General features: G+C 46.3%; 1 long non-coding RNA gene across 1 annotated transcript; it reads right to left on the bottom strand.

The window, feature by feature from the left end:
* Positions 1-2420: 2420 nt before the first annotated feature.
* Positions 2421-4338, bottom strand: Gm39164 (predicted gene, 39164). Its single transcript, NR_166578.1, has 2 exons — positions 4155-4338; positions 2421-2459 (listed from the first exon to the last, which is right to left on the bottom strand). It is a non-coding gene; the product is annotated as a predicted gene, 39164 (long non-coding RNA).
* Positions 4339-12674: the final 8336 nt, after the last annotated feature.

Consider the following 12674-nt stretch of genomic DNA (forward strand, 5'->3'; position numbering starts at 1 on the left):
TGCATCAGTAGAGCAGACACTCTCCAAAGCTTTTTCTTATCTTCCTTCCCTCCCTCATCCCCTCCCTTCCTCCCTTTTTTCCTTTCTTCTCTCTTTCCTTTTGAAAGTCTCCTGTATTGAAGGCTGACCTACGTAGCCAAGCCTAGCCTTGAACTTCTGATCCTCCAGCCTCTACCTCCTTATTGCTGTGATTACAGGCATGGGACACTTCCAAGTTTATTATATGTGAGAATAAATGTGCCCTTTATATATACTTTAAGGGTGCATATGTGCAAATGTTTGTATAGTTAAAGACATTTAAGTCTTTATCAAGTGATGCGGTAATTACATTTTTATAAGTAATTATTTCCCATAACCTTTGTGGGCCTATTAAATAACAATGGAGGGAACATACTGGGGTTACCAACGCTTCATTATAGAGGAAGGAAAGATATCCATATCATGTACAGTGTATGTACGTATATCTTGTGTAAAGTTATATTTTTAGTTATAAGGGAGTAAGCATTCCGGCTTTTTAGGCCCTTGGCTCTCTTTGGTTCCCCAAAGTTCTACATGTTCTGCAAATGGAATCGCAGTAATAGGCACTGTTTTGAACTTATTTCCCCCAGATGTATCAGCTCTTCTGCTAAGCCAGCCTCTTGCCCAGGTAAGAGATGGGGAACAAGAGCAACAGCAAGCAAATGAGAGATCAGGTGCTCTCGGGGAAGGACCGTGACTCATAGCTCCACACGAATCCTGTCAGTTATTCTGCCCTGATGAATCGTATGTGACCGGAAACAAGGAAGTGATAAACCATCTGGAATGGCCACATCTCCTGGTGGGAGAAGGTGGGGCAACTGGGTGATTGCACACACATGCTGGAGGGGAAGGAGAGGGGTCCAGTCACCCCAGGGCCTGTGAAAACAGCTTCTGATGTTCAGGTCTAAATAGAGCCGGTCTACACAACTGCCAAAGAATGTCAGGTTTCAAACTGATGTACGGGAGCATGAGAGGCAGAGAAGCAGGAAGCAGGAGCATAGCTTTGTTTAGGCAATGTGTCTTTGTCCTTTTCCTTTTCCCAAGTTCATCAATAACATGATTTGATCAACACATTGTAAGCTTAATCATTCTGTCCTTTTTGGTGATTGGGGATTAAATCCAGTCCCTTGCACACACTAAGCATACATTCTGCTGCCAAACTACACCCTCAGCTCCCCATAAATCTATTTTTCATCTCTCTAAGTATGTCAGCAGGCAGTAACTTACATTTAGAGTGACAGTCATGGAACTGTAGGTAGCCTAGTGGCCTCCCAGCTCAGTTCTCATTTATGGCAGAGACTCCCTCTGTGGAAAGTCACACAGAGCAGCTATTCCCATGATGTCACTAGTATTTTGAGCAAATCATGACCCAACTAGACATGTCATTGTACCAGCAAACATGTCTAATTATTATGGAGTCCTTGTGGGATAATATGAGTCCGGGTTTAGCTTTGACATCTCCCTCGATGAGTAACTCCGCAAGCAAAAAAACAAAAATGAAACCAAGAAACCTCAATACCACAGCAAGGGTGGGGGCTCCTTACAGAACAGAAAAGAGGGATAGAAAATGAGCCTTACATTGTTTCTTCTTGTTCTTTGTTCTGGTTTGCACTCTTGTAGAAATAGGTACTAAAGGCAGAAATTGGAATATTGAGCACAGGCAGGCTTCTTTTAGGGACCCAATGACCAACAATGGCAGTCAGAGAGGAACGTATTCCTTGAAGGTCTCTGAAGTGCTACACTGTGGTAATGCTATTCATTGTGGGTGGACTGGGGACTACTTGGCAAGGGCTTTACACAGCTGAGACGCATCCTTATTTGAGGCTGATCTGAGAATGAAACTCTTCCAAGTGTCTTTCTCAGCATTGGACAAAGAAAGAGACAGCTGGAAATGAGAAGTGCAGCAGATGTCTTGGGGATACTGCTGTGGTTAGTCTGGCATGGAAACACACGTGAATTCGGAAATTCTCATATTTGGATATTCTCAAAAATATTGTGGTTCGGGGAGGAGGGGACAAGATGACTTGTGCTTAGAAATGCTCGTGTATAGCACTGTAGATAGAATGGGAGCTTTGGGTTGCTGGTGTTAAAGATGCCAGGGTGGCTAGCAAGATTTGAGCTACATTTATATTACACCTCAGTTGCTCCCTTGCAAGACGCAGGCTAGCTAAATGAGCCCTCATCTCTGAAGATTATAAGCACCAGATGTGTTCCTGACTCTCTCTACTTTCCCCCCCAAGTTATACATTGCTTTGGTTGGTAGAAACAACTCGCCCCTTCAGCTTTTGATAGATTAAAGCACAGTATACTCTAAAGCCATCCAAGCAGTGAAAGATGCGGCCCCACAGTTACATGTCACTTACAGAAAGAGTGATGCCTAATCTCTTATCCAAACGTAGATGTTTTCCAGAGTGAAGGGGGAGCATCATTAATTTATTGTGCTAGAAAAATAGACAATAATAACGGTCACTCTGAGTAAATAGGGAAAGGTAATCTTTTTTAAAAAAATGATTTTAGATTTATTTACTTTATGGGTCTAGGTATTTTACCTGAACATGTGTGTAACATATGTGTACCTAGTGCCCAGGAAGGCATTAGATTCTAAGAACCGAATCATGGATTATGGTTGCAAGCCACCATGTGGGGCCTGGGAATCTGTTCCTAGTCCTCTGCAGCGTGGCATGTGCTATTAGCAACTGAGTCATCTCCCCAGTCCCAAAGTTTTCTTCTTACTCTTGACTAGGGCTGCGGATCAAACCAACCGCCCTATTCCAGACAACTGCTCTAATACAGAGCTACATAACCAGCCAAAAGTGGTTTGTCATAGGTGTCACATGCAGCTTGGATTTAAGTGGTAAGATTTTAATTTTCCAACAACCTTGACTGCAGCCCAAATGTAGCTGGACTGTCTTGAAGCCAGCCTCGGCACTGCAATGCTAACCTCCCCTGCCAGCATGCGAATCAAGAGGAGTGAGATACAGACTATTCTAGAAATCTGGAGAAAAGTGGTGCAGACATTAAAGGGTTTTCTTTAAAGGAGGATTAATGTTTCGACGGGTGCATCATCAAATAGCCAGGTATCCATCCCCAGTTCCCTTCCCAGTCCCCATTCTTCTGTCTTGCTTCCCCTTCCAGCGGCTCCTTCCTTCTGCCTCCCTCTCCAGAGTCTCTTCACAGATTTTCTTTGCTTTGTCTCCATCTCTGCCTCACAGCAGTCCACATCCCGTTCTCCAGTTGCTATCTGATATTTAAAAGGTACACGGGGGACATAGAGGGATTGCGAATATGCATGCATTATTGTATCTTTGTATTTTCCTCTATTGTTGGTCTCACTGAAATAAAAATGGAGAGCCTTGTTGCATAGCTTGATGACTCCAGTGTGAGAAACCTCAGGGGACAAGGTTCAGACGGAGGGAGGGACTGCACAGTCCCGCCATGAAGCTCCACCCACAAACTGTCGGAAAAGGAGGCCATTTCTATCTTGGTTTGTTTGAGGCTTGAGGACAAAAGCCATTTTCTTATCCCATGATGACTTTAAAGCACCTTAGACATCCACCCATGCCAAGGGCAAAAGGTAATTTGACTGTTGCAACTTGAAGGGGATTAGTAGAGATTATTTGGCTACGGGTGTTGGGGTGTTGAGTTGTTGCCATGTCTTTGTCTGCCTTGCACACCAAAGACAGGGGGCCTTCGGAGAACCATTCGGTAAACTCAGACTCAAGGTGAAGATAAGACTCAACAGGCTCAGTTTTGACTCAGTCCCAGGAATCTGAGATCCCTCTCTGGATGACTAACAAGTTTTTATGGCCTGGTAAAATAGATTTGTCAGGCTTGGGGTCAGCCTGAATGCCTACAGACGTTAGGTGAGCAAACAATTCATGAGTAACTTGTACAGACATGACGTGATGAGCCAATGAAGAAGGGACAGATAAGGACACATCTTAGACCTGTCCCATCAACCATGTGAAGGGATTGCCAGCAGTCCCCCCCCCCATCCCCACACACCTAAGGAGTCTCTTAGAATGCTCAGAGGCAGTGGAGAAAACCAAAACATAGAGCATATGCTCTTTCTGCTCTTCCCAAAGTGCAGGCAGAGAGGGCGGCACATAGGCAAACACAGTATCAAAACCACTCACCTGGGGGTGGGGCTGCCCATGACTAGGTGGGTCAGAAACTGGCAAGCTAGGGCCAGTGCTTCTGCCAGCCTGCTTTGATAAATGCAGGTTATTGGAAACCAGCCACTGCTGTTCACTAACACATGGCTCTGAGGCCAAGCTGGGAGACTGTCCCAGAAGACTACTCGGCCCACAGAAAATACCCACTGGTCCTTGGCATAGCTCCTCAGACAACCCACAGAAGCACTGATGTCATAAAGGAGCTGGACACCAATGGATTTGCATCTTCAGAGCATCTGAAACCTTCTTAGGGAAAGCATTATTTTATCAACCTACCAGTGTCACAAGCTGCTATGGCAACAGAAGAAGGGAGATCCTCCTCTTTCGTATTTCAGGGACTAACTAGCCCTTAGCAATCATGCTCTGAGCTGTTACAGTAGAAGAAAGGATGCTGTAAGACTTACTATAGGCCAGACTGGAAATGGTGCTCACCCCATAGGCTTGGGCACAGTCCTTGACTAAGTTAGGGAATTTGCAAGATGATTGGCTCTTCATTCAGCCATCAGAAAAGAACTCTCTGAGTGAATATCCATAGACCTTCGGTCAAGACCTGCATAGCAGATATTAACATATATCTACATATCGTATATTTACATATGATATCCTGCAGATCAGATATTTACATTACAATTCATAACAGTAGCAAAATTACAGTTGTGAAGTAGTGATGAAATAATTTTATGATTGGGGCTCACCACAACATGAGGAACTATATTAAAGGGTCACAGCATTAGGAAGATTGAGAACCACTGCCATCGACAGAGGGAGATGGGAAATAAGCTTATCTTCAGGATACCGTGCAAGTCCCTGAGTGTTAAATATATAAACCAATTCTACGTGTATTTTTTTAAAGCAGATAGGAAGGCTAGGTTCAGAGGTGACGCTGTTTGCCATTGTTTGCAGTATACAGGACAGTGTTCTCCTTTGCCTAGTAAGGTCTGAGCATAGTAGGTGACTTCTGCCAGCATGGCTTGTCTGTTAAGAAAGGACCTTCCTTTTTTGAGGGTCTTGCGGTGCTGTTCCTTGTAACCGCTGTGCCTTAGTGCATGTGCAAGCAGTGATTCATGGAGTGTGCCTGCATCCTGCCTCCCAGAGCTTTCTGATGGTAGGCACCCGGCGACCTTTTTCACAGGGCAACATGGGTTGAAGAGAACCAACCTTTGCTGTGAGGTTTTATGGTTCTCCAGGCAGGGGTTAGTCTGTGCTTACAGTTTCCCAACACTATGGTGGCTGATGCAAACTTCAGGGTCTTCCTTTTGTCTTCTCTGTTGTCTATGCCCTTTCCTAGAGATCCCTTAAGTAGGGAGTGGGGCTGGCAATTTCTTCAGCTGGATTGATGTAGGCGGGGTAGGGGTGGGGTGGAGGAGGCATTTAGAGAGCCAGCCTTAGGGCATAGGCCTTTGGGGGAACCTATGTACTATCTTTCAGTTCAGCTTATTGATTAGGTGTTAGTAAAATCCCAGTAGGTCACACTCTGGATACATGGTTTCCCCGGAGGATAGGTCTTCTCAGAACAAAATCTGGTGCAGGTATTTAAAAATAGATACACACCTGTTTCTCGGCTGGAGTTACACTGTAATCTTTCTCTGGTCTTCAAAATGAGAACCCGCTAGGTCTCCTGGGAAATGTGGAGGTCCCTTCTTCTGAAGAATTCTGAGCTCTCAGGCTAATCCCCAGAGCTTTAACAATGAAACTGACCCCCCACCCCCACCCCCCGAAAGAGATAAGAGATGTTATGTTGCTGATTTGGGCTGTGGGGCAGGCGGATCTCCAGCTTGGCTCTCAGTAAGCTGCCTGATCTTCCCATTTGCTTGTCTTTTCTTGTCACAGGGACCCTGCTATCAGAGCTTTAAGGGTCAAAGCCTGCCCCGCCCCCAGCCCTAACAAGCTGGGCTTGGATACTCATCTTCAATGGACCAATTAAACAGACAAGCAACAATGAAAAGCAGATTCGTTCCGTGTGACCACACTGGCAAGAGGGACAAATGAAGAGGCCCCTCTATCCTCAGAGCCCTGACAGGAGGCTTAGGTTTAAATGGGGGGCAAGAGAAAAACATCACTAAGCACGCCTGGCCCATCCTGATACCACTACCCCTCATTCTAACACCCTATGAGATTCCTGGGAAACTTGGAATTCCTTCTGGGCCATTGTATCGGTGTCTCCATAGTGTGATAGCCAGAGGGAGACACACGAGCTCTTTTTAGAACGTCCTTCCAGGACCATCAGTTTGGGAGCCTTAGCCCTCCACCAGTTATTACAACAGTGACTGATTTCTTCTCTGTCCGGCTGTTTTCCTTGTCATGAAGGCAAGAGTGACATTTGTCAAGCTCTTCACATGTCTGACCAGATGAAGTACAGGACATCATTGATACTGCACCAATATTTGCCCCACAGGACGGCAACTGCATTCGCTCAAGCAAATGAAAGAATAATAGAGTTCAGCTAGTCCTGGGGGCGCATACCTTTAATCCAGCTAGGGCTATAAAGTAAGATGATATCCTAAAATTTTAAAATTAAATTAAAATAAAGAAAGAAGACAGAACAATTGAAACCAAGGAAATGACCAAATTTGAGATTCAAAATTATTCCAGGTGATTCTGAAATTGTTTTTAAAAACTCATTATAGTGTGAGCTTCAGTTTTGTAAATCTCTAAAGTAAGTGACTCTCTCTAGGACACTCAGCACTTGAATAGGTGACTTACACTAAATCCTTTAAGCAATATCTGATGCATATTTTACTTTAAAACATGTCCCTTCAGACCATATATTGTGCAAAGACCTTCACATAGGGTCTCTCAAATGTGGGTAGAATGGCTTTGCTTTGTGAGCATCTCTGCCTCCAAACACCCACAGCTTCCTGTGGAAGTGAGGTCTGTGTGTGTACAGCCAGCCTGAGAACGGATGGTGCTGTCTGTTCACAGATACCTGTGGAGAGCTCGCACGTGTAAACCTAACTCTGTATGTATGTGGAAGAAATGGAACGATTCCACCCCTTCTCTCATTTTTATTTCATGTGCATTGGTGTTTTGCCTGTATGTGTGCCTGTGTGAGGGTGTCAGATCCCCTGGAACTGGAGTTACAGAAAGTTTCGAGCTGCCATGTGGGTGCTGGGAATTGAACTCAGGACCTCTGGAAGAGCAGCTAGTGTTGTTAACCGCTAAGCCATCTCTCCAGCCCCGGAACTATTTACTTTTAAATGTAAAGCCTCAATGACTTGCGATTTCCATTCTGATGAGACTGGCAGGAAATTCGGTAAAATCACTGCACTGGTTGCATCCTTTCTCCAAGACCCAACAAGCCCAGGGCTCTGCTTGATACGGAGAATAAAAGGACCCACGTGTGTTCTTTGATCTGTCCCAGCTGTCCCATGTAGTCCTTCTCTCAGTCCAAGGAGTCTCCACACACATATTGCCCGAGATCCTTCATGGCCTGTTTCAATAGCCTCTCTAGAAACACTGCTGAAGACTGGATGTGGTTCCCAGTAGGTATGGGCTGCATGATCTCCCAACCGAAAGGGAGACAGACAGAAGTAGAGACAGACAGGCACAGAGAGGACAAAAGCAACCACCACCTGTCCTGAGAGAATCGCCATCACTGAACTCCAGCTCTGGAAAATGATGAGAAAAGAGGTTAAACAATGGTTTCCCATATTTCCATCCCACCAAAAATTCCTGAGGTAAGCAATCAGCCTCTCCCCCTCCCCACAGCAGCTATGAAGACCAGTGGAGAACTGAATACATATGCCAAGGCTTCGGGGGAGTGTCCTGATACACACGGCACACCAGCTAGGAAACCACAGGCTACTCAAACAGATTCATTTGCCCTTCATTTCTGACAGTTGATTATTAATGATAGAAGGTGTGTAATAGGAGGGCAGGGAGCCATGTGGATCTGCAAACGTGATAGTGAGTAAATCTCAGCCTTGGATCCTTGGCTTTCAAGCGTTACATTTCCCCGGCCTAGGGAGTAGGCGTTGCCAGGCTTTGGCCTCGGTGAGCATTAGAGCATCTTTGATAGATCTAGGCATCAGGGTGCCTCAACTCTTACCAGTGGTCAGTGCTGCAGCTTCCAGGTCTGGAGTGTCCCAGACTCTTGCTCAGAGCCTCTAGAACTCTTCCAGTGGCCAAGGCTTGCTGTTTCACATCTGTGGCTCTTTATAGTCGTCAAGCCTTGGTCAGTCTGACTCTGTCCTCTCAACCTCCTGCATCCCACTGGCTCCCATCCTTACCATTCCCTTGAACTGTCTAGCTGCTTCTTTCTTATTCAGCTGTCAAGCATCCAGTCCTCTTGCCACATTTGCAGCTGAGCCAGCTATGGGTGCTGCTCTAGCAATACTGCCTCCTCTCTCACAGTCAGCATGCTGCCCTTTTCTTTGTGTTACTGGTTTTATCTGCATTCTGAACATAGGAAAGAAAAGGCTGCCTGAGAGAAGCTTTTCATTTTTTTATCAGGCTTGACGTTACATCAGGATGTCCTCGATGCTGTCTCCTAGCAGATTCACTAAATGATCTAAAGCAGGCTGCCAGAGAATGAGTGTCTGTTCCCATCACAACACACTTTACATGTAAGTGAAGGCTTGTGACTGCACCAATCACAGCATACCCCCACATGTAAATGAAGGCTTGTGTCTGCACCAATCACAGCATACCCCCATATGTAAATGAAGGCTTGTGTCTGTACCAATCATAGCATTGTCTCTTTAGCATCAGTCACAGGCCTTCTGCTGGTTCATCAGGGGACATGCCCCCTCACCCCATCACCTGCTTAGGTAGAAATGAAGTTCACCGAGGCTTGTGATAGCAAAAGCCATCTGGTACAAACTGTTTTGAGTAGCTCAGTATGCAGCTGCACCTTCAGAAGTCAAAGCAAGCAGCTATTACTGCATGGCTTTCTCAAGCCACTCACAGAGGCTGATGCTGGCACAAAGGTAGTCTTGGCCAGCAGCTTTGATTGACAGTCTTTTTTATCAAGACATTAAGGGCAGCAAAGGAGAGTTCAACAGCTGATAGGGAGTCAAACTAGCCTATCCCCCATAGTCTTGCTTATTTACAGGAAGTGGGGCATCAGCCATACTTTTTTTGGGGGGGGGGAGGCTTTAAGACAGGGTTTCTCTGTGTAACCCTGGCTGTCCTGGAACTCACTCTGTAGACCATGTTGGCCTCAAACTCAGAAATCCCCCTGTCTCTACCTCCCAAGTGCTGGGATTAAAGGCATGTTCCACCACTGCCCAGTGACATCAGCCAAACTTATATTAAGAACACCAACGTCAATAGTAATTTTAATGGATTTTTAACGGGGCTTTCAAAGTGCTTAAACATGTGTCAATGAAGTATACCTGGATGGAAGATTCTTTCCAAGACAAGGTGCATATTAAATATCCTTACCTTGAGAGAAACTTCAGTGACTACCACAAACAGTCATCAGCGGACCCCATACCCATGTCCTGTGAGACCTAGAGCATCTTGTTAGGATTACTTGACTGCTTTGGTCTTCCTTCTCATTCTTTCTCTTTCTGTAGCCTGGACACGGTTAGCCTATTTTTACTAGGAAACAGCTTCTGGATGCAACAAAGATCTGACGGAAGCAAAATGGATCTTAGAAGACTCTTGTAGAACAAGTAGGAGATGGGCAGAAAACTGAGGCAACTTGCCTATAGAAAAGCCACAAAAGGCTGTCTTAGTTAGGCTTTCTATGGGTATGAAGAGACACCATGACAGTGGCAGCTTTTATAAAGGAAAACATTTCATTGGGGGCTCTGGGATGGTTTGTATATGCTTGACCTGGGGAGAGGCACTTAGAGGGTGTGGCCCTGTTGAAGTAGGTATGGCCTTGTTGGAGTAGGTATGCCACTGTGGGTGTGGGCTTTAACACCCTCATCCTAGCTGCCTGGAAGTCAGTATTCTGCTAGTAGCCTTCAGATGAAGATCTCCTCCACCATGCCTGACTGGATGCTGCCATGTTCCTGCCTCGATGATGATGGACTGAACCTCTGAACCTGTAAGCCAGCCCCAGTTGAATGTTGTTCTGTATAAGAGTTGCCTTGGTCATGCTGTCTGTTCACAGCAGTAAAACCCTAACTAAGACACTGGGTCTGACTTGAGCAAATGAAACCTCAAAGCCCATCCGAAGTGATACACTTCCTCCCATAAGGCCAGACTTCCTAACAGTGGTGCTTCCTGTGAGCCTCGGGGTGCCATTTTCATTCAAAACACCCCAGAGGTGTATAAAGACTTTCTTGGGCAGACCAACATGTTCTCTGTGCATACAGATAGCCAACCAGATCTAACATAGGCGAGACCCAAACTTTTTCATATGCCTAGAACCTGAGCATGGTGAGAATCCCACCTGAGAACCTGTCACAGCGCTGTTCCTCCTCGGTGACAAGCTTAGTTTGAACGAAGAAAGATCTTGCCTGGAAGAAAAGGCAAGGCGTGGCTCTCTCTGTGCTACTCATGGTTGTGGTGGGACTAGGGGAAAGTAGAAGAGATTCTGCGAAATGTTCTAACCACAAGGGTATCAAAAATAGAATGTTTGCTGTATGTGTGACTTGAAAACCACAGGTTGAAATTTGACGCTCTTAGCTGATAGGTTCCTTTGGGTGGTCTCGTTCCCAGGTTACTTGGAGATTGATCAGCCTCTAAATCCAACTTCCCTCCCAGGTAAGAAGGAAGACATAGGCCACTGAGCGGAAGATCCAGCAGAACCATGGCGGTAGCGTGTTGTACAGAGAGGTGGTAGATATTGGAGTTATGCCTAATCCATTTAAAGGGAAAGTACAGTGGTTTGGGAGGATGGCAGCGAAGGGGAGGCTATGAGTGCTGGCTGGATTGATTTAAGGAAGAGCCAAGTGAGAGCCCAGTGTGGTGTTGCATGCCTTTACAGTGAAAGGCAGGCTGACCTCTGTGGGCTTGATCTACACCGGGAGTTCGAGGTCAGCCAGGTCTACAGAGAAAGACAGAGAGAGGGAGAGAGAGAGAGAGAGGGGGAGAGAGAGAGAGAGAGAGGGAGAGAGAGAGAGAGAGACACAGACTCAGTGACTGGATATGTATTCTGTGAAGACAGAGTTGTTGGGAGTATACTGATGGTAACACAGAGAACCATGGAGACATCCCTGTCCCTGAGAAATATGGGGAACAGAGAAAAATCAGTCTAACAGTCTCGATATACTTGAAGGAATCCTGGCACATTGGAGTAGGAGAGGAACCTCTGAGTCCAGGGCTCTGCACATCTTGATTGATGGACAAAGCCTGCCCTTCCCATGATGCTTCCCTAGCTTAGCCCCACCTCCATACAAGAGTGAGGTCCTGCAGCCTCAGGGACACCTCTGGAGAACTTGGTTCTAGTTAAAGACAGCTAACTATCTTATATTGAGCGTGGAATGCCACTTCAGTCCTGGTCAGATAATTTCTTCTGTTAAACGAGAACATTTAGACCTGTACATGTTAGGTGATATTTAGAGCTTCTTCATCTTCAAATATCTGGAAGCTAAATTGCAAATTAAAAATACAGCCTTGGTCACTTAAATGATTTTGTACCAGAGTTTGAAGCTAGGGCATTACACATGCCAAGTAAATATTCTACCACCGATCTATACCTCCAAACCCATGTTAATCTTTTATTTTGAGGCAGTCTTGTTTGATATGAGTTCACTCTGTAGCCCAGGCAGGCCTTGACCTTGTGATCCTTCCTGCCTCTTGATCTCAAGATGTGTGATGACAGTTCTGTGGCACCAGGTCCAGGTAGAACGTTTTGAAAAGAAAATAGCTTTTGAGTTGTAACATTGTTAGGAAAAATGTTTAAAGTGGGGGGGGGGAGAGGAGGAAAGGGGAAGAGGGAGGGGGAAATGAGGAAGAGGGGGAGAGGGAGGGAGGGAGGGAGAGAGAGAGAAATATGGGGAGGAGGGAGGAAAGGGGAAGAGGGGGAGAGGGAGGGGGAAATGGGGAAGAAGGGGAGAGGGAGGGAGAGAAGAGAGAAGGGAGGGAGGGAGAAAGAGAGAGAGGGGGAGGGAGGAGAGAGGGGGGAGGGAGGGAGAGGGGGAGAGGGAGGGGGAGAGAGAGAGAGAGAGAGAGAGAGAGGCGCGGGTGGTGAGGTGTGTTCACTGTTTAGCCTTGACTGTCCTGTAACTCACTAGTAGACCAGACTGGCTTTGAACTAGGAGATCCACCTGCCTCTGCCTCCTGCCCACATGCTGGAATTAAATATGGGTGCCTCCATGCCCTGCCTTTGCCTGGACTTTTAAATATCTTAATCTCCATCACACACGGGATACACCACATTTCCTTTTCAACCCTGGCAGCAGTCTTTCTCACACTCCCTCGCATACTTGAGTCACCTGTGGGGGTTACAGAGCAGCTCTGACTCAGCAGACCAGGGCAGGGCTGGAGAGTCTCTGGCCCCACCAGGCAGAGTACGCATGCACCAGTCTGCGCCCACGCTCCTGCAGCCTGCTCGCTCTGCAGTGTCAGTAGACCTCTGGTGGC

Source organism: Mus musculus, chromosome 8 (genome assembly GCF_000001635.26).
Source record: "Mus musculus strain C57BL/6J chromosome 8, GRCm38.p6 C57BL/6J".
Classification (NCBI taxonomy): Eukaryota; Metazoa; Chordata; class Mammalia; order Rodentia; family Muridae; genus Mus; species Mus musculus.